Source organism: Dama dama, chromosome 20 (assembly GCF_033118175.1).
Source record: "Dama dama isolate Ldn47 chromosome 20, ASM3311817v1, whole genome shotgun sequence".
Classification (NCBI taxonomy): domain Eukaryota; kingdom Metazoa; phylum Chordata; class Mammalia; order Artiodactyla; family Cervidae; genus Dama; species Dama dama.
The window spans coordinates 57,184,746-57,205,158 of NC_083700.1; the positions used below are offsets into that span (position 1 = coordinate 57,184,746).

The following is a 20,413-nucleotide window of genomic DNA, read 5'->3' on the forward strand; positions in this document are numbered from 1 at the left end:
GCACAGGGAGGCCTGCAGTGCTGCAGTCCAGGGGGTCGCGAAGAGTCGGACACGACTGTCAACTGAACAACAACAACCATGATGCTGTGGGCACTCACCTAGAGTGAGACATCATGGAGTGTGAAATCAAGTGGGCCTTATGAAGCATTACTACAAAGCCAGTGAAAGTGACAGAATTCTACCTGAGCTAGTCATAATCCTAAAAGATGATGCTGTTAAAGTGCTGCACTCAATATTCAAGCAAATTTGGAAAACTCAGCAGTGGCCACAGGACCGGAAAAGGTCAGTTTTCATTTCAGTTCCAAAGAACAGCAGTGCCAAAGCCTGTTCAAACTATGGAATAACTGCGTTCATTTCACATGCTATTAGGGTAATGCTCAAAATCTTTCAAGCTGGCTTCATCGGTATGTGAACAAAGAATATCCAGATGTACAAGCTGGATACAGAAACAAAAGAGAAACCAGAGATCAAAATGCCAACATCCATTGGATCTATCCATTGGACATAGAAAGGAAGGGAACTCCAGAAAAACTTCTGCTTCATTGAGTACTACACCAAAGCCTTTGACTGCATGGATCACAACAAACTGTGGAAAAGTTTTAAAGCGATGGAAATACTAGATCACCTTACCTGCCTCCTAAGAAACCTGTATGCAGGTGAAGAAGCAATAGTTAGAACCAGATATGGAACAATGGGACTGGTTCAAAATTGGGAAAGGGGTACAACAAGGCTGGATATTGTTACCCTGCTTATTCAACTGCTATCCAAAGTACATCATGTGAAATGCTGAGCTGGATGATTCACAAGCTGGAGTCAGGATTGCCGGGAAAAATATCAGCAACCTCAGATATGCAGATGATACCACTCTAACCGCAGACAGAAAAGAGGAACTAAAGAGCCTCTTGATAAGGTTGCAAGAGGAGAGTAAAAAAGGTTGGCTTAAAACTCAACATTATAAAACTAAGATCATGGCATTGGGTACCATGACCTCATGGCAAATAGAAGGGGGAAAAGTGGAAACAGTGACAGATAGTCAAAGCTATGGTTTTTCCAGCAGTCATGTACAGATATGAGAGTTGGACCATAAAAAAGGCTTACCTCCAAAAATTGATGCTTTTGAATTCTGGTGCTGGAGAAGACTCTGAAGGGTCCCTTGGACTGCAAGGAGATCAAACCGGTCAATCCTAAAGGAAATCAACAGTGAGTATTCAATTAGGATTGTTGCTGAGCTCTAATACTTTGATCACTTAATGCAAAGAGCCAACTCATTAGAAATGACCCTGATGCTGGGGAAGATTTAAGTCTTTTAAAATAAGAAGGGGGTGTCACAGGATAAGATGATTAAGTAACATCACGAACTCATTGAACATGGAATTGAGCAAACTCCAGGAAATAGTGAAAGAGACGGAAGCCTGGTGTGCTGCAACCACAGGGTCTCAAAGAGTTGGACACAACTTAACGACTGAACAACAACAAAACATAAATCAACAGAACAGAGAGCCCAGAAATAAACCCAACACCTATGAACAATTAATGGGGAGAAGGCAGTCTCTTCATCTAGTGGTGCTGGGAAAGTTAGACAGCTGCATGTAAATCAACAAACTCAGAACACAACCTGACACTGCACAAAAATAAACTCAAATCGCATGAAGATTTAAATATAAGACACCATTAAATCCTAGAAGAGAACATAGGCAAAACTTTCTCTGACATGAATCATACCAATATTTTCTTAAGTCAGTCTCTCAAGGCAACAGAAATAAAGCAAAAATAAACAAATGGGAAATAATCAAATTCACCAGCTTTGGCACAGCAAAGGGAGACATAAAACAAAAAGCCAACTTATATATTGGGAGAAAATATTGCAAATGCTGCTATCAACAATGCCCTTAATTTCAAAAATATACACACAACTTTAATAATTCAATAACAAAAAACAAACACCCCAGCCATAAAATGGGCAAAACACCTAAATAGACATTTCTTCAAAGTAGACATAGAGATGGCCCATAAACACATGAAAAGATACTAATCATCACTAATTACTAGAGAAATGAAACTGCAACAAGCTATCACCTCACACCAGTCAGAATGGCCACCATTAAAAAGTCTACAAGTTGTAAAAGAATGAAACTAGAACACTTTCTAACACCACACACAAAAATAAACTCAAAATGGATTAAAGACTTAAATTTAAGACCAGATACTATAAAAAAACTCTTAGAGAAAAACCTAGGCAGAACATTCTTGACATAAATCACAGCAAGATCCTCTATGACCCACCTCCCAGAGTGATGGAAATAAAAACAAAAATAAACAAACGGGACCTAATTAAACTTAAAAGCTTTTGCACAACAAAGCAAGGTGAAAAGGCAGCCTTCAGAATGGGACAAAATAATAGCAAATGAAACAAGTGACAAAGAATTAATCTCCAAAATATACAAGCAGCTCATACTGCTCAATACCAGAAAAATAAATGACCCAATAAAAAAGTGGGCCAAATAACTAAACAGACATTTTCCAAAGAAGACATACAGATGACTAACAAACACATGAAATGATGCTCAACATCATTCATTATCAGAGAAATGCAAATCAAAGCCACAACGAGGTACCACCTCCCACCAGTCAGAATGGCTGCCATCAAAAAGTCTACAAACAATAAATGCTGGAGAGGGTGTGGAGAAAAGGGAACCCTCTTACACTGTTGGTGGGAATGTATAGCCACTATGGAAAACAGTGTGGAGATTCCTTAAAAAACTGAAAATAGAACTGCCATATGACCCAGCAATCCCACTCCTGGGCATATACACCGAGGAAAACAGAATTGAAAGAGACACATGTACCCCAGTGTTCATTGCAGCACTGTTTACAATAGCTAGGACATGGAAGCAATCTAGATGTCCAATGGTAGATGAATGGATAAGGAAGTTGTGGTACATATACACAACAGAATATTACTCAGCTATTAAAAAGAACACATTTGAGTCAGTTCTAATGAGGTGGATGAAACTGGAGCCTATTATATAGAATGAAGTAAGTCAGAAAGAGAAATACCAATATAGTATACTAACACATATATATGGAATTTAGAAAGATGGTAACGATGACCCTATATGCAAGACAGCAGAAGAGACACAGATGTAAAGAACAGACTTTTGGACTATGAGGGAGAAGGCAAGGGTGGGTTGATTTGAGAGCAGAGCATTGAAATATGTATGTAAAATAGATGACCAGTGCACATGTAAACAGAGAAGGAAATGGCAACCCACTCCAGTATTCTTGCCTAGAGAATCCTGTGGTCAGAGGAGTCTGGTGGGCTGCCATCTATGGGGTCGCACAGAGTCAGACACGACTGAAGTGACTTAGCAGCAGCAGCAGCATATGTAAAATAGATGACTAGTGCAAGTTCGATGCATGAAGCAGGGCACTCAAAGCCGGTGCTCTGGGACAACCCAGAGGGATGGGGTGGGGAGGGAGGCAGGAGGAGGGTTGAGGATGGGGGGACACATGTACACCTGTGGCTGATTCATGTCGATGTATGGCAAAACCCACCACAACACTGTAAAGTAATCAGCCTCCAATTAAAATAGATAAATTAATTTTTTAAAAGTCTACAAGTAACAAATGCTGGAGAAGATGCTGAAAAAAAGAGAAGCCTCTTACACTTCTTACACTGTCGGTAAGAACGTCAATTGGTACAGCCATTATGGAAAATTATATGGTGGTTTCTCAAAAAAAACTAAAAATAGAGTTGCCATATGATCCGGCAAGCCCACTCCTCAGCATATAACCAGACAAAACCGTAATTCAAAAAGATACATGCACTCCTATGTTCATGGCAGCACTATACACAATAGTCAAGACATGGGAACAACTTACACGTCCATCGACAGATGCATGGATAAAGAAGATAGGGTACAGATGTACAATGGAATATTAGCTATCAAAAAGAACAAAATAATGCCATTTGCAGCAACATGGATGCAACCAGAGATTATCATAAAAACTGAAATACGCCAAAGAGAAAGACAAATACCATATAATATCACTTACATGTGGAATCTAAAATATAACACAGCATATCTATGAAACAAAAACAGACCCAAAGATACAGAGAACAGATTTGTGGCTGCAAGGGTGAGAGGAGTAGGGAAGAGAAGGATTGGGAGTTTGGGATTAGCAGATACGAACTATTATATATAGAATGAATAAACAACAAGGTCCCACTACTGTCTAAGATCAGGAACTCTATTCTATATCCTGTCATAAACCACAATGGATAAGAATATGAAAAAGTATATATATATATATTCTTTTACATATACAAAAAATTATGTATGTATAACTCAGTCACTTGTTGTAGAGCAGAAATTAACACTACATTGTAAATCAACTATACTCCAGTACAATTAAAACAAAATAAAGGGAACCAAAAATTTAAAAAAGCAATAACAATCATTAATAATTTACTTATGTTATGTGAGGTGTTTTCTTCATGTGAGGAACTGTACTAAAAGCTTTCATGCATTGAATCCTAAAATAAATTGACATATGAAGAACTGAGATTTTGCCCAAGGTCAAGTGGCAGAAAACTTGCAGAGATATAATTTTAACCTAGCTCTCTGTGATTTCACTGCCCCTCCTCTGTGACCAGGATAAATTATTTCATCCATGTATGTTCCATTATTATTCTATAAATAGCTTGCATTAGTTAAAAAACCCAGATAATAGCCCTATTTTTTCTATTTCAATTTGCTGCCATGTAATCGGTGTGAATGACACCTATTTCAAAATATTAATAGTAATATTTTCATTAAAAGGAGTACTTCATTAAAAAAGGAAAACTTTAACCTTATGGATTTTATATTTAGTTTTTCTCAGTGACATGTTTTGGATTTGTAAAAGAGATTAAGCCGTTTAACAACCAATACAAATGCCGAGATGCTATACAAAATATTCAGGTAAAGTAATATTTAATTGTCCCTTAATATTTCCTATGTAATTCAAAATAACACAGAAAAACTTTCAAGTTTTCCTACAATGAAAAATTTAAAACTTTTTACAAAATCTAATTAGTAAACACAAACAAGTTTTTGGTTTAACAGTTGGAAGTGAGAAATTAAAACAAGCAGAATTTGTTTAGTTTGGTTTCAAAACTAAGTATTATTCTGGCTAGTAAAAATTGCTGTTTTTAGGCTTTAGGTATTAAAAAGATAAAAATAAAAATTTTAGATTTTTTTTTTTTCAGAAAACTTTAAAATCATTTCAGGAACCTATTCCATATACTTCTTTGCAGCAAACACAATGCCTTCTGTATTAGGTCCTAGATTCCTATAATAGCAATGACCCAATTACTGGATCCTTCTAAAGGCTCATCAGTTATGACTAAACCCTCCTGAATCATGATTTATTTACTAGATATTTATCATGCTTTTGCCAATAACAGATCCAGCCGATTCTTTGGGAACTGTTACTTGTATTGTAATAACAAGCCCACCCAAATCACAGAATGTCATGTTCCCCTGCTAAAGAAAAATCATACCCAGAACCAACCAGTGGTTTCTTCCCGGACCACTTGCTTCTGTGTCCGAACCTAAGAACACAGGCTCAGGAAATGAATCTGGCTCCTGACTGCCCAGGAAATGAAGACATGCAAGCTTCTCTCCAAGGCCTATTAGGCCTTGAAGACCTGGCCTCTGATCCCTTGTCAGTCTTCTCTCCCTCCTTTCTAATCAGAGTCATTATACTCCAGTAGTTCACACCTAACTTATCTGCTGTTCCCTAAACATGGTACACTTTTTCATTCCTCTGTCTAGAAAGCTTTCCCACCTTGACCTCCTGGCCAATTCCTGCTCATTCTTCAAGTCAGCTCCTTAGGAAGGCTCTCCCAACTTTCCCTACAAAGGAATGCAGGCTGCCTCCTCTTTATATCACATTTTATCCGCTACACTTGCTTCACTTAATTGTTACTGCTTTTCATATGTTTGTCTTCCTTCACTTAACTGTGACTCCCCTGAAGACAGTATAGATTTTGATGTTGATAATCACACAGAATAGCCTGGTACATGATGCAAACAGGTGCTCGAGTCCTTCAAGTCTTCTTGTGTGTTGTAAACTAGACATGGTGACCCAAGTTGGCAATTTAAAATGAGCAAAACAGCAAGGTTCCTGTGCTTAATGAGTTCGCTATCTGGAGAGAAACTAGTGTTAATAAAATGATAATATTCATGAATATATTATCACTGTTTGAAAGAAATACACAGAAATTCTACTGAAGCTGGAGCAGGAGGAGGAATAGCTAAGGAAGGCTCCGCTAGGAAAGTAGTTCTTACTGGCCATCTAGAGGATGAGTAATTAGAGATGAAGCAGAGGAGAAGCTATGGGCCAGAATATAAGGGGTCTTTGCAAACCCATAATAAGAATTTAGTTCTTTTGTCCTTAGAGCAACATGAGGCATTCAAGAGTTTTAAGGCGTTGACTGACATTATCAGACTTGTGTTTCGCAAAGATGCTCAGGCAGCAGTCTGGAAAGTACACTGGAGAAACAAATATTTATTGACTGAATTAACAAATTAATAAGTAAACTAACACACTTAGCTAATTCTTGATTATTCACATTATGTTAAGCCCATCTAGTTAGAATTTAAATTTTAATAGTATCTTCTTGGTCCATTGGTCCAGCATTGTCCAATGAAAATTTAATGTGAGCCACATACATAATCTAAAATTTTCAAGTACCTACATTTTAAAAAGCAAAATGAAACAAGTGAAAATAATTTTAATAATGTATTATACATAGCCCACTGTATCTAATATACTATTTCAACATGTGCTCAATATGAAAGTTATTAAATTATTACTTATTATTAAGACATTATTACTAAGTCTTTGTAATCCAATGTATTTCACATTTATACTACATGTAATCCAATGTAAATACTTCACACTTATACTACATCTCAACTTGGATCAGTACATTTCAAGCGGTCAATAGCCTCTGTGGCCAGTGGTACCATACTGGACAGTGGCAGCTGCAATGCCTTCCTCAAGTGGTTTCCAAATCTGATTATACATCAGAAGTGTGCACAAAGACACTTGTTAAAAAGATTTCCTAATAGATCTCTCCATTTTGATTAACTATCTCTAGGAAGAGGTCCAGGAATCTGTTTTTGATCAAGTACACAAAGTGACAGTGAGGCAACAGTCCATGAACAAACATATGGGAATTTCTGCATTGCCTCAAAGTTGGGAATATAAAGAAACCTTTGGGAATATAATGAAATGTTTTGCATCCTTGGAAAACTTGAGCAATGTCACAGGAAGCCCAGTAGGAAGGATCTTGACTTACCTTTAAAGTAATTTCAGAAATTCATTATCATGACTACCTCCTAAAAGTTCAATCTGTAGAATTCAGTTCCTAAAAAGAAATGAAATTAACAACACTACTGCCTTCCTGGAGGACCCAAATCTAATCCTTGAGATGTCATATAAGTGAGAGGGTGATGATGGATCTTGGAGAATAACTCAGAAACTCTAAGAAACCCCTGGGAGATGAAAGGGCGTTGGATACCACTGTAGTGGAAAAAGGGAAGCCTAGCATCACAGATGGACACTGGTTTAGGTAAGGAGTAGAAGGGAGAAATGGGCTCTCTGATTATGCCCTTTTCTAATGATAACATCCTGGAGTATCACAGCACACCCCAACTCGAGGTGGGCATAAAAACAGCAGGTCCAGTCAAGCACCTATCTAAGCAGGCAGAGTTACATAGGGAAGCTGATAATTACACATACAGGAAGGCTTGGAATAGTTCTCTCCTCTACTTCCCTCCACCCTGGGGTCTAAATGATGCCACAGAATACAGCAGCTAATGGAGAAGGGATAGCAAATGCAGGGATACTGGGGGGAAACCTAGGTGCATGTTCTCTTCAAGGAAAGGCAGAATGGAACTAGCAGAGTCCAGATTGTAACACAAATGGCTTTTCACCCTGAGGTTCCTCTTTCCTGTATCATCTCAAAAAAAAAAAAAGAAAAGAAATCGCATCAGAGGAATCTCAGTCCAAGTCTCAGGTTTTTGATCCTCCCTTTCAAGTATGAATTACAGCTGAAGTTGCTGATACTCCCAAGGGAATATGAGATCATAGGGAAAATATTACAGTTGAGGAGTATAAATCCACAAATTAAAAAAAAAACTGGACAATTTGTCCTAGAGGAACAGAATTACTAGACCAAAACTAGTGAGAAATCGTAAATGAGTAAAAGAAATGCCACCAAAAAGATAAGGGAGAATACTAGCAATATGAAGCAGTAATAAGCTTCTGGCTTCCAGTTATTTCACTGGTTACGAAAAATATAGTCATTGAAATGAACTGAGCAGATAGATTGCTAAAGATTAGATACCATAAAATGACAAATTAGTAAGCTAGAAATTAGTTGGGGATCTCTGCCAGAAATGTATCTAGAAGCAATGAAAAGATGGGAAACATAAAAGTTAAGGGATTAGAAGAAAACCCTGAAGACAAAACCTGATCACATTTCAAGAAAAGAGAGCTATAGATAAATATCCCTCATTAACATACATGGAAACATAGAAACAGAATACTAGCAAATTCAATCAGATATACATTATATATAACAAATGTAATAAAATAAATTTAGAAAGGTTTGAGGATATAACATCAACATAAAAAATCAATTGTATATCTATATGCTAACAATGATATATCCAAAACTTAAACTAATCGCTTTCAAAATCACATTAAAAAGAACACTTAGGAATACATTTAGCAAAAGACATGCAAAAAATTTTACACTAAAAACTACAAAGCATTGTTAAAAGAAACTAAAAGACAGTCTAAATAAATGAGTGGCATTCCACTTTCACGGATTGTAATAAAACACACCAGAAGAGCTTGGCAGGCTACAGTACACGGAGTTGCAAAAGAGTCAGACACAAGTTGGAGACTAAACAGCCACAAGAAAACATTACCATTTAGGTGCCAGTTCTCTCCCAAATGATTTATCAGTTCTACACAATCTTGTCAAAATACCAGCAAGTTCTTTCATGGAACCTGATAAACTGATCCTAAAATTTATATGAATATGCAAAAGACCTAGAATAGCCAAGATATTTTTACAAAATTAGAAGGACTTAAGTATCTGATTTTAAAACTTAAAGTTATGGTCATCAAGAGACAAACCTAGACAGTGTATTAAAAAGCAAAGACATTACTTTGCTGACAAAGGTCTGTATAGTCAAAGCTGTGGTTTTTCCAGTAGTCATGTGCCGTTGTGAGAGTTGGACCATAAAGAAGGCTGAGTGCCAAAGAATTGATGCTTTCAAATTGTGGTGTTGGAGAAGACTCTTGAGAGTCCCTTGGACTGCAAGGAGATCAAACCAGTCAATCCTAAAGGAAATCAACTCTGAATATTCATTGGAAGGACTGACGCTGAAACTGAAGCTTCAATACTTTGGCCACCTGATGTGAAGAGCTGACTCACTGGAAAAGATGAGTGAGTTTCCCTGATGATCAGTTTCCCTGATGCTGGGAAAGATAGAAGGCAGGGGGAGAAAGGGACAACAGAGGATAAGATGGTTGGATGGCATCACTGACTCAATGGACATGAGTTTGAGCAAGCTCTGGGAGATGGTGAAGGACAGGGAAATCTGGCATGCTGCAGTCCATAGGGTCACAGACAGTTGGACAAAACTGAGCAACTGAACAACAACAAATCAAGAGAGTGTGGTATTGGTGCAAAGATAGACCTACAGATCAATGAAACAGGATAGATAGTCCAGAAATAAATCCTTACATTTGTGGTCACTTGATTCTTTATAAAATGTCAAGCCAATTCAAAAGGGAAGAATAAAAATTTTTAAAAATGAAGCTAAAACAATAAGATCAGTCAGTTCAGTTGCTCAGGTGTGTCTGACTCTTTGCAACCCCACGAACTGCAGCACGCCAGGCCTCCCTGTCCATCACCAACTCCCAGACTTCACCCAAACCCACGTCCATTGAGTCGGTGATGCCATCCAACCATCTTATCCTCTGTCGTCCCCTTCTCCTCCTGCCCTCCACCTTTCCCAGCATCAGGGTCTTTTCAAATGAGTCAGCTCTCCACATCAAGTGGCCAACCAAAGTATTGGAGTTTCAGCTTCAATATCAGTCCTTCCAATGAACACCCAGGACCAAACACCTTTAGGATGGACTGGGTGGATCTCCTTGCAGTCCAAGGGACTCTCAAGACTCTTCTCCAACACCACAGTTCAAGAGCATCAATTCTTCGGTGCTCAGCTTTCTTTATAGTCCAACTCTCACATCCATACATGACTACTGGAAAAACCATAGCCCTGACTAGACGGACCTTTATTGACAAAGTAATGTCTCTGCTTTGTAATATGCTATCTAGGTGGGTCATAACTTTTCTTCCAAAGAGTAAGCGTCTTTTAATTTCATGGCTATAGTCACCATCTGCAGTGATTTTGGAGTCCAAGAAAATAAAGTCTGTCACTGTTTCCATTGTTTCCCCATTTATTTCCCATGAGGTGATGGGACCAGATGCCATGATCTTAGTTTTCTGAATGCTAAGTTTTAAGCCAAGTTTTCACTGTCCTCTTTCACTTTTATGAAGAGGCTCTTTAGTTCTTCTTCGCTTTCTGCCATAAGGGTGGTGTCATCTGCATATCTGAGGTTATTGATATTTCTCCTTGCAATCTTGATTCCAGCTTGTGCTTCTTCCAGCCCAGCATTTCTCATGATGTACTCTGCATATAAGTTAAATAAGCGTGCAAAAAAGAAGTCAAACCATTGCTCTGTAGTATTAATATATAATAAAGAACAACTCAAAATGGGTCTAAATGTAAGAGCTAAAATTATCAAAGCTTCTAGCAAACATAGGAAAACAATCTTTGGGATCTTGGCCTAGGCAAACATTTATTGTGTGTGCTAGTCACTCAGTCATGTCCAACTCTTTGTGACCCCATGGACTGTAGCCCATTAGGCTTCTCCCTGACCATGGAATCCAGGCAAGAATACTCAAGTGGGTGGCCATTCCCTTCTCCAGGGGATCTTCCCAATCCAGGGATCAAACCCAGGTCTCCTGCATGCAAGCAGATTCTTTACCTACTCAGTCACCAGGGAAATATTTATTACTGTGACACAAAAAGCATAATTCATTTTAAAAACTGATAAAAAAAAAAACAGTCATGTCACTGAACTGTTTAACATTTGCTCTTTAAAAGACACATTAGGAAAATTAAAAATAAGTATGGGGGGAAATATTTGCAAACCATATAAGATCTTGTCATTAATCATCCATTGCTGTGTAGCAAGTGCCTGGAAAGTTAGAAGTTTAAAACCACAAATATTTATTATCTCACACAATTTTTAAATCTGAGGAATATGAGTGCAGCTGTCAGTCACAGCTGTAGTCATGTCAAGACTCTGATTAGTAGGAGTAGAGAATGTGGGTTTGCCTGGTGACTCAGAGGTAAAGAATCCATCTGCCAATGCAGGAGACAGGTCTGATCTCTGGTACAGGAGGATCTCACATGCCTCAGAGTGCCACAGCTATTGAGCCTGTGCTCTAGGGCCTGGGAGCCACTCTATAGAGCCCAGATGCCACAACTACTGAAGCCTGAGTGTCCTAGAGCCTCCTTCCGCAACAAAAGCAGCACTGCTCTGAGAAGCCAGCACGCCACAACAAACAGTGGCCCCTGCTCGCCACAACTAGAAAAAAGCCAGTGCAGCAACGAAGACCCAGCACAGCCAAAAACAAGGAAATAAATTTATATATTTAAAAAAGGACTAGAGAAAGTGCTTCCAAGCTCACTCACATGGCTGCTATGAAGCCTCAGATCCTTGCTATTTGTTATTCAGCATATTAGTTTGCTAGGACTGCTGTAACAAAATAGTACAAACTGAGTGGCTTAAATGAGTGAAGTCGCTCAGTTGTGTCTGACTCTTTGCAACCCCATGGACTGTAGCCTACCAGGCTCCTCTATCCATGGGATTTTCCAGGCAATAATACCGTTTCCTTCTCCAGAGGATCTTCCCAACCCAGGGATCGAACCCCGGTCTCCCGCATTGCAGGCAGATGCTTTACCCTCTGAGCCATCAGGGAGAGTGGCTTAAATGACAGACGCTTATTTCCCAAAACTTCTGGAGGCTAGAAGTCCAAGACGAGGGTGTCAGCAGGTCTTATTCCTTCTGAGTTGAGGCCTCTCTCCTCAGGTTGTAGATGACCTTGCTATGTCTTCACATGGCTTTTCTCTGTGTGCATACATCCCTGATATTTCCTTTTGTGTCCAAATTTCCTCCTCTTAGAAGAACTGGATAGGACCCAACTGAATGCGGTCATCTCACACGCTAGTAAAGTAATGCTCAAAATTCTCCAAGCCAGGCTTCAGCAATATGTCAACTGTGAACTTCCAGATGTTCAAGCTGGTTTTAGAAAAGGCAGAGGAACCAGAGATCAAATTGCCAACATCCACTGGATCATCAAAAAACAGTTCCAGAAAAACATCAATTTCTGCTTTATTGACTATGCCAAAGCCTTTGACTGTGTGGATCACAAGAAACTGTGGAAAATTCTGAAAGAGATAGGAATACCAGACCACCTGACCTGCCTCTTGAGAGACCTGTAGGCAGGTCAGGGAGCAACAGTTAGAACTGGACATGGAACAACAGACTGCTTCCAAATCGGAAAAGGAGTACATCAAGGCTGTATATTGTCACCCTGCTTATTTAACTTACATGCAGAGTATATCATGAGAAACACTGGGCTGGATGAAGCACAAGCTGGAATCAAGATTGCTGGGAGAAATACCAATAACCTCAGATACACAGATGATCCCACCACTTTATGGCAGAAAGTGAAGAGGAACTAAAAAGCCTCTTGATGAAAGTGAAAGAGGAGAGTGAAAAAGTTGGCTTAAAGCTCAACATTCAGAAAACTAAGATCATAGCATCCGGTCCCATCATTTCATCGCAAATAGATGGGGAAACAGTGGCTGACTTTATTTTTGGGGGCTCCAAAATCACTGCAGATGGTGATTGCAGACATAAAATTAAAAGACGTTTACTCCTTGGGAGAAAAGTCATGACCAACCTAGACAGCATATTAAAAAGCAGCGACATTACTCTGTCAACAAAGGTCCATCTAATCAACGCTATGGTTTTTCCAGTAGTCATGTATGGATGTGAGAGTTGGACTATAAAGAAAGCTGAGTGCTGAAGAATTGATGCTTTTGAACTGTGGTCTTGGAGAAGACTCTAGAGAGTCCCTTGGACTGCAAGGAGATCTAACCGGTCCATCCTAAAGGAGATCAGTCTTGGATGTTGATTGGAAGGACTGATGTTGAAGCTTAAACTCCAATACTTTGGCCACCTATTGCAAAGAGCTGACTCATTTGAAAAGACCCTGATGCTTGGAAAGACTGAGGGCAAGAGTAGACGGGGACAACAGAGGATGAGATGGTTGGATGGCATCACCGACTCAATGGACATGGGTTTGGGTAGACTCCAGCAGTTGGTGATGGACAGGGAGGCCTGGCATGTTGCAGTTCGTGGGGTCGCAAAGAGTCAGACACGACTGAGCGACTGAACTGAACTGAACAACTGAATGGCCTCATTTTAATTTATTCACCTCTTGAAAGGCCCAATCTCCAAACAACCACATTTGGAGATACTAAATGTTAGGATGTCAACATCTGAATTTGGTAACAGAAATTTCACTTCCCTGACACACTGGCCTCCCTATAGAGCTACTCAAAACATGGCAGCTTACTTTCCCCAGATTGGGTGATCTAGGAAAGACAGTAAGAAAGCCATTGCCTGTGACAGAAACCACAGCCTTTTTTCAAACCTAACTTAAGGAGTAAAATATTACTGCTGCTGTACACTAGGTAATATAGACCAATCTTGGGACAATTTGGAAAGGTTCTTTACATTCAGAGTCTACACAACCCTGAATATTCACTGGAAGGACTGATGCTGAAGCTCCAATACTTTGGCTACTTGATGCAAAGAGCTGACTTACTGGAGAAGACCCTGATGCTAGGACAGATTGAGGGCAAGAGGAGAAACGGGCAATAAAGGATGAAATGGTTAGATTGCATCACTGACCCAATGAAAATGAATTTGAGCAAATTCTGGGAGTCCATGAAGGACAGGGGAATCTGGTGTGCTATAGTACATGGGGTGGCAAAGAGTTGGACAGGACTTAGCAACCGAACAACAACTACATATTGGTATGAATGACAGAAGGTGGAGATCATTGGGGAACACTTTGGTAACTACATAAGGAAGACTTTTATCCATAATATACAAAGAACTACTACAATTTGATAATAAGACAAATAGCAAATAAAAATAGGCAAAAGATTGTCTTTTCACTTTGTTGATTATTTCCTTTGCTGTTCAAAACCTTGTAACTAGCTCCCAATAGTTTGTTAGTTTTTATTGTTTTTACTGTAGGAAATGGATCCAAAAAAATATATTCCTGTAATTTAAGTCAGAGAGCATTCCACCTGTTTTTCTCTAGGAGTTTCATAGTATCTGATTTTACATTTAGGTCTTTAATCCATTTTGAGTTAATTTTTGTATACATTGTTATAGAATGCTCTAATTTCATTGTTTTACATGTAACTATCTAGTTTTCTCAGCACCACATATATAAGAGACTGATTTTCCCAAATGTTTACTGTTGCCTCCTTTGTCATAGCATAATTGAACTTAAATCTGTAGGTTTATTTCTGGAGTCTATCCTGTTTCATTGATCTGTGTCTCTGTTTTTGTGCCAGTACCACGCTGGTTTGATTACTGTAGCTTTGTAGCATGATATAAAGTCAGGAAGCATGATTCCTCAAGTTCTGTTCTTCTTTCTCAAGATATGACCAAAAAAGAATTAATCTCCAAAATATACAAACAACTCATACAGCTCAATATTAAAAAAAAAATCACAGAAGAGTAGAAAACCTAAATAGACATTATACAAATGGCTAGCAGGCAAATGAAAAGATGCTTAGTATCACTAATTACCAGGAAAATGAAAATCAAAACTACAATAAGGTATCACCTCACAGCAGTCAGAATGGCCATAATTTAAAAAGCCTACAAATATTAAATGCCAGAGAGGGTGGAGAGAAAAAGGAACCCTCCTACGTTATTGCTGGGAATGTAAATTGGTGCAGCTACTACAAAGAACAGTATTGAAGTTTCTTAAGAAACTAAAAACAGAACTACCATATGACCCAGCATCTCCATTCCTGGGCATATAACTGGAGAAAAATCTAATTGAAAAAGATGCACACTCCCCAATAGTCACTGCAGCACTACAGCAAGACCCCTACTACAAACCTTCAAGTTTTGAACTTTCAAAGATGCAAATATTCAATTGCATGTCCAATCACTTGTCTGGAATACACTGCTATGTATGTGCATCCTCGACAAGTAGTTCTGCTTTTGTGTTTTTCACTGCATGTACTGCATAGAGTACAGTAGTACAAGCCCAGGATGTCTGGAAGCAAGCTTAGAAGCAGCAGTGATATAGCTGGTACTGTGAAGAAGCACCAGGAACCTGGAGGACCAGAGAAATTATGAAGACAGACAAGATGAAGACAAAATAACTGAAGAACTGTAAAGATTCATGACACAGACAATGACAAGGGGGTGTTCCTTATTTGAGAAAACACTTGCATTTTTGAGGCCTAGGACCCAAATGTAGAATAGTATGCAAAGGTTGCAGCAGCTGTTCAGAATGCAATCCAGTGCAACCATGTCATCTATGGTAAAAAAAAAGAGCTACTTCCCAAATATCACTGGATCATTTATTTTAAGAGGGTCAGTTCAGTTCAGTTATTCGGTCGTGTCCTACTCTTTGTGACCCCATGAATCTCAGCACGCCAGGCCTCCCTGTCTATCACCAACTCCCAGAGTTTACTCAAACTCATGTCCATCGAGTCGGTGATGCCATCCAGCCATCTCATCCTCTGTCGTCCCCTTCTCCTCCTGCCCCCAACCCCTCCCAGCATCAGGGTCTTTTCAAATGAGTCAACTCTTTGCATGAGGTGGCCAAAGTACTGGAGTTTCAGCTTCAGCATCAGTTCTTCCAATGAACACCTGGGACCAATCTCCTTTAGGATGGACTGGTTGGATCTCCTTGCAGTCCAAGGGATTCTCAAGAGTCTTCTCCAACAACACAGTTCAAAAGCATCAATTCTGTGGCGCTCAGCTTTCTTCACACTCCAACTCTCACATCCATACATGACCACTGGAAAAACCATAGCCTTGACTAGACGGACCTTGGTTGGCAAAGTAATGTCTCTGCTTTTAAATATGCTATCTAGGTTGGTCATAACTTTCCTTCCAAGGAGTAAGCGTCTTTTAATTTCATGGCTGTAGTCACCATCTGCAGTGATTTTGGAGCCCCCAAAAATAAAGTCTGACACTGTTTCCACTGTTTCTCCATCTATTTCCCATGAAGTGATGGGACCAGATGCCATGATCTTAGCTTTCTGAATGTTGAGCTTTAAGCCAACTTTTTCACTTCTTTTACTTTCATCAAGAGGCTTTTTAGTTGCTCTTCACTTTCTGCCATAAGAGGGTAGATAGAATTAAATCCAGCAAGGAATTAGAACCTATGCCTCTGAGTGAAACTGCAGCTTGCCCTCCATCTCCTATTGCTGGTAACTCTTCAGCTCTGCCATCTTCCACATCCTCTCCCTCCTCCAGTCAGTAACTCTTCTTGTCGGTTCAATTGATGCCAGCCCCTATATGCCAGCTGTTGTACTGTATTACTATATTACTATACAGTGCTATAAGATTTAAAATGTTTCCTTTATTCTTTGTGTTTGTTTTTTATATATTATTTGTGTGAAAAGTATTATAAAGCTCTTGTAATATTTGTTGGATACCTAGGCTAATTTTGCTGGATTTAAATGAGTTGGCCTTAATAAACTTGTTCTCAGAATGGAACGCATTCATATATAGGGGACTTACTGTATTTACAATAGCCAAGACATTGAAGCAACCTAAATGTCCATCAACAGATTACTGGATAAATGGCTGCTTTCAGTAACTTCATAGAAGCCTGGACCAGACCTACATGCTGGTATTGGAGGGTCTCCTGGAGAGGTGTGGGGTAGGGTGCAGCTTTAAGTCAATGTGCCCACAAGGAAACTGGTGGCAAAGATACCAGTGATTATTCACTGGTGAGAGCTCTTCTTGAGGCAGCCATTTTGACACCAACACCTGGTCCTGAATATTCATTGGAAGGACTGATGCTGAAGCTGAAACTCCAATACTTTGGCCACCTGATGTGAAGAACTGACTCACTGGAAAAGACTCTGATGCTGGGAAAGATTGAAGGCGGGAGGGAAAGGGGACAAGAGAGGATGAGATGGTTGGATGGTATCACCAACTGATGGACAGGAGTTTGAGCAAGTTCTGGGAGTTGGTGATAGACAGGGAGGCCTGGTGTGCTGCAATCCATGGGGTCGCAAAGAGTCAGACATGACTGAGCAACTGACTGGACTGAATGGTGAAAAGCTGAAAATATTTCCGCTAAGATCAGAAGCAAGACAAGGATGTCGATTCTCACCACTTTTATCAACACAGTTTTTGAAATCCTAGCCAGAGCAATCAGAAGGAAATTAAATTAAAGGAATCCAAACTGGAAAAGGAGAAACAAAGCTGTTACTGTTTCTGGATAACATGATACTTTAAATGAAAAATCCTAAAGATTCTACCAGAAAACTACTAGAGCTCAATGAATTCAGTAAATTTGCAGGTTACACAGAATTCTGTTACATTTCTATAACAAGGAAGAGGAAAAACCCCTTTTACTATCATATCAAAAAGAATAAAATAACTAGGAATAAACCTACCTGAAGAGGCAAAAGATCTATACTCATAAAACTATAGACAGTGATGAAAGAAACTGAAGATGAGATGAACACATGGAAATATATATCATGTTCCTGGACTGGAAGAATCCATATTGTCAGAATGACTACACCACCCAAGGCAATCTACAGATTCAATGCAATCTCTATCAAATTACTGATGGCATTTTTTGCAGATCTAGAAGGAAAAAAATCTTAAAATGTATATGCAAACACAAAAGAGCCCAAACAGGCAAAGTAATCTAGGGAAAGAAAAATGGAGCTGGCGGAATCAGGTTCCCTAACTTCAGACTCATAAGCTGCAATAATCAAAACAGTATGGTATTGACACAAAGACAAACTTATAGATCAATGGAACAGGACAGAAAACCCAGAAACAAACCCTTGCATCTATGGCCAATTAATCTATGACAAAGGAGGCAAGACTATACAATGGAGAAAAAATAGTATTCTCAGTAAGTGGAACTGTTAAACCTGACAGCCATATGTAAAGAATGAAATTAGAATATTCTCTAATACCATATCCCAAAATAAACTCAAAATGGAAGCAAAGAACTAAATGGAAGGCCAGATACTATAAATCTCTTTGAGGAAAACATAGGCAGGACACTCTGCATAAATCAGACATAAATTGCAATAATATCTTTTGGGACCCACCTGCTAGAGTAATGAAAATAAAAACAAAGATAAATAGGACCTAATTAACCTTCAAAGCTTTTGCACGGCAAAGGGAATCATAAAACAGAAAGGCAACTCACAGAATGGGAGATAATATTTGCAAACAAAGTGACTGTCAAGCAATTAATCTCCAAATAGCTCATGCAGCTCAATTTCAAAAAAAAAAACAAGCAACCCAATTAAAAAATGGGTAGAAGATCTAAATAGCTATTTGTCCAAAGAAGACATACAGATGGCCAAAAAGTATATGAAAAGATGCTCAACATCAGATGGTAAAGAATCTCCCTGCAATGCAGGAGACCTGAGTTCGATCCCTGGGTCAGGAAAATTCCCTGGAGAAGGAAATGGCAACCCACTCCAGTATTCTTGCCTGGAGAATCCCATGGACAGAGAAGTCTGGCAGTCTACAGTGCATAGGGTCACAAAGAGTCAGACATGACTGAGCAACTAACACTAATAATTAGAGAAATGCAAATCAAAACTACAATGTGGTACCACCTCACAGCAGTCAGAATGGTCACCATCAAAAAGTCTATAAGCATTAAAAGCTGGACAGGGTGTGGAGAAAAGGGAACCCTCCAACAATGTTGGAAGAAATGTAAACTGGTACAACCACTATGGAGAACAGTTCAGGTTCCTTACAAAACTAAAAACAGAGCTACCATACAATCCACAAATCCCACTTGGGGGCATATATTTGAAGAAAACCACACTTAGAAAAATACATCCACCTCAATATTCATTGCAGCACTATTTACAGTAGACAAGACATAGAAGCAACCTAAATGTACATCGGCACATGAAAGGATAAATATGTGGTATGTATATACAATGGAATATTACTCAGCCATTAAAAAGAATGAAATACCATTTGCAGCAACATGGATGGACCTAGAGATTATCATACTAAGTGATATAAATCAGAAAAAGACAAATATTATATAATATCACTTATATATAGAATCTAAAAAAAATGATACAAAATAACTTAATTACATAACACAGACTAACAGACACAGAAAACTTCTATTTACCAAAGGGGAAAGGTGGGAGAAGGGATAAATTAGGAATTTTAGATTAACACATATATATACTATATAAATATAAAATTATATATGTTATATATATAATATATATGCTATATATATTATATACATTATAAAATTTTGTTATAAATATATATGTAACATAATTTTATATTTTATATGTAGGTATAAATTTTATAAATTTTAAATATATAAATTCTATATTTTATATATAAAATTTTTTATTATATATAAAATTGATACTCTACAAGGTCCTAGTGTATAGTACAGGGAACTCTACTCAATATTCTCTAACAATGCACATGGGAAAAGAATCTGAAAAATGGAATCTATATTCTATGTATAACTGAATCATTTTGCTGTACACCTGAGACACAACATTGTACATCAACTATACTCCAATATAAAATAATTTTTTAAAAGATTAAAAACAATATGTGAAACAAACTTTAGCTTGATTCAAAGTATTCCAGAAGATAAATCTAAGAAAAAACTTTATAAAACCTATCTTTAAACAATAGCATCAAGGAAAGCAAGTATATGCAATCCCTAGGTGACTACTTAGAAGGGTAATATTCATTTAGATCAGTCAGTCAGTCAGTTCAATCGCTCAGTGGTGTCTGACTCTTTGCGACCCCATGAATCGCAGCATGCCAGGCCTCCCTGTCCATCACAAACTCCCGGAGCTTACTCAAACTCATGCCCATTGAGACGGTGATGCCATCCTCTGCCACCTCATCCTCTGTCATCCCCTTCTCCTCCTGCCCCCAATCCCTCCCAGCA

General features: G+C 38.6%; 1 long non-coding RNA gene across 1 annotated transcript in view; it reads right to left on the reverse strand.

Annotated features, from left to right (window-relative positions):
• The window catches only part of LOC133041108 (uncharacterized), a 94,034-nt gene that overhangs the window by 66,165 nt on the left and 7,456 nt on the right, over window positions 1–20,413 (reverse strand). The window contains exon 2 of the long non-coding RNA XR_009689141.1: window positions 1,099–1,184. This is a non-coding gene — a long non-coding RNA (uncharacterized LOC133041108). The remainder of the gene's footprint in view (window positions 1–1,098; window positions 1,185–20,413) is intronic.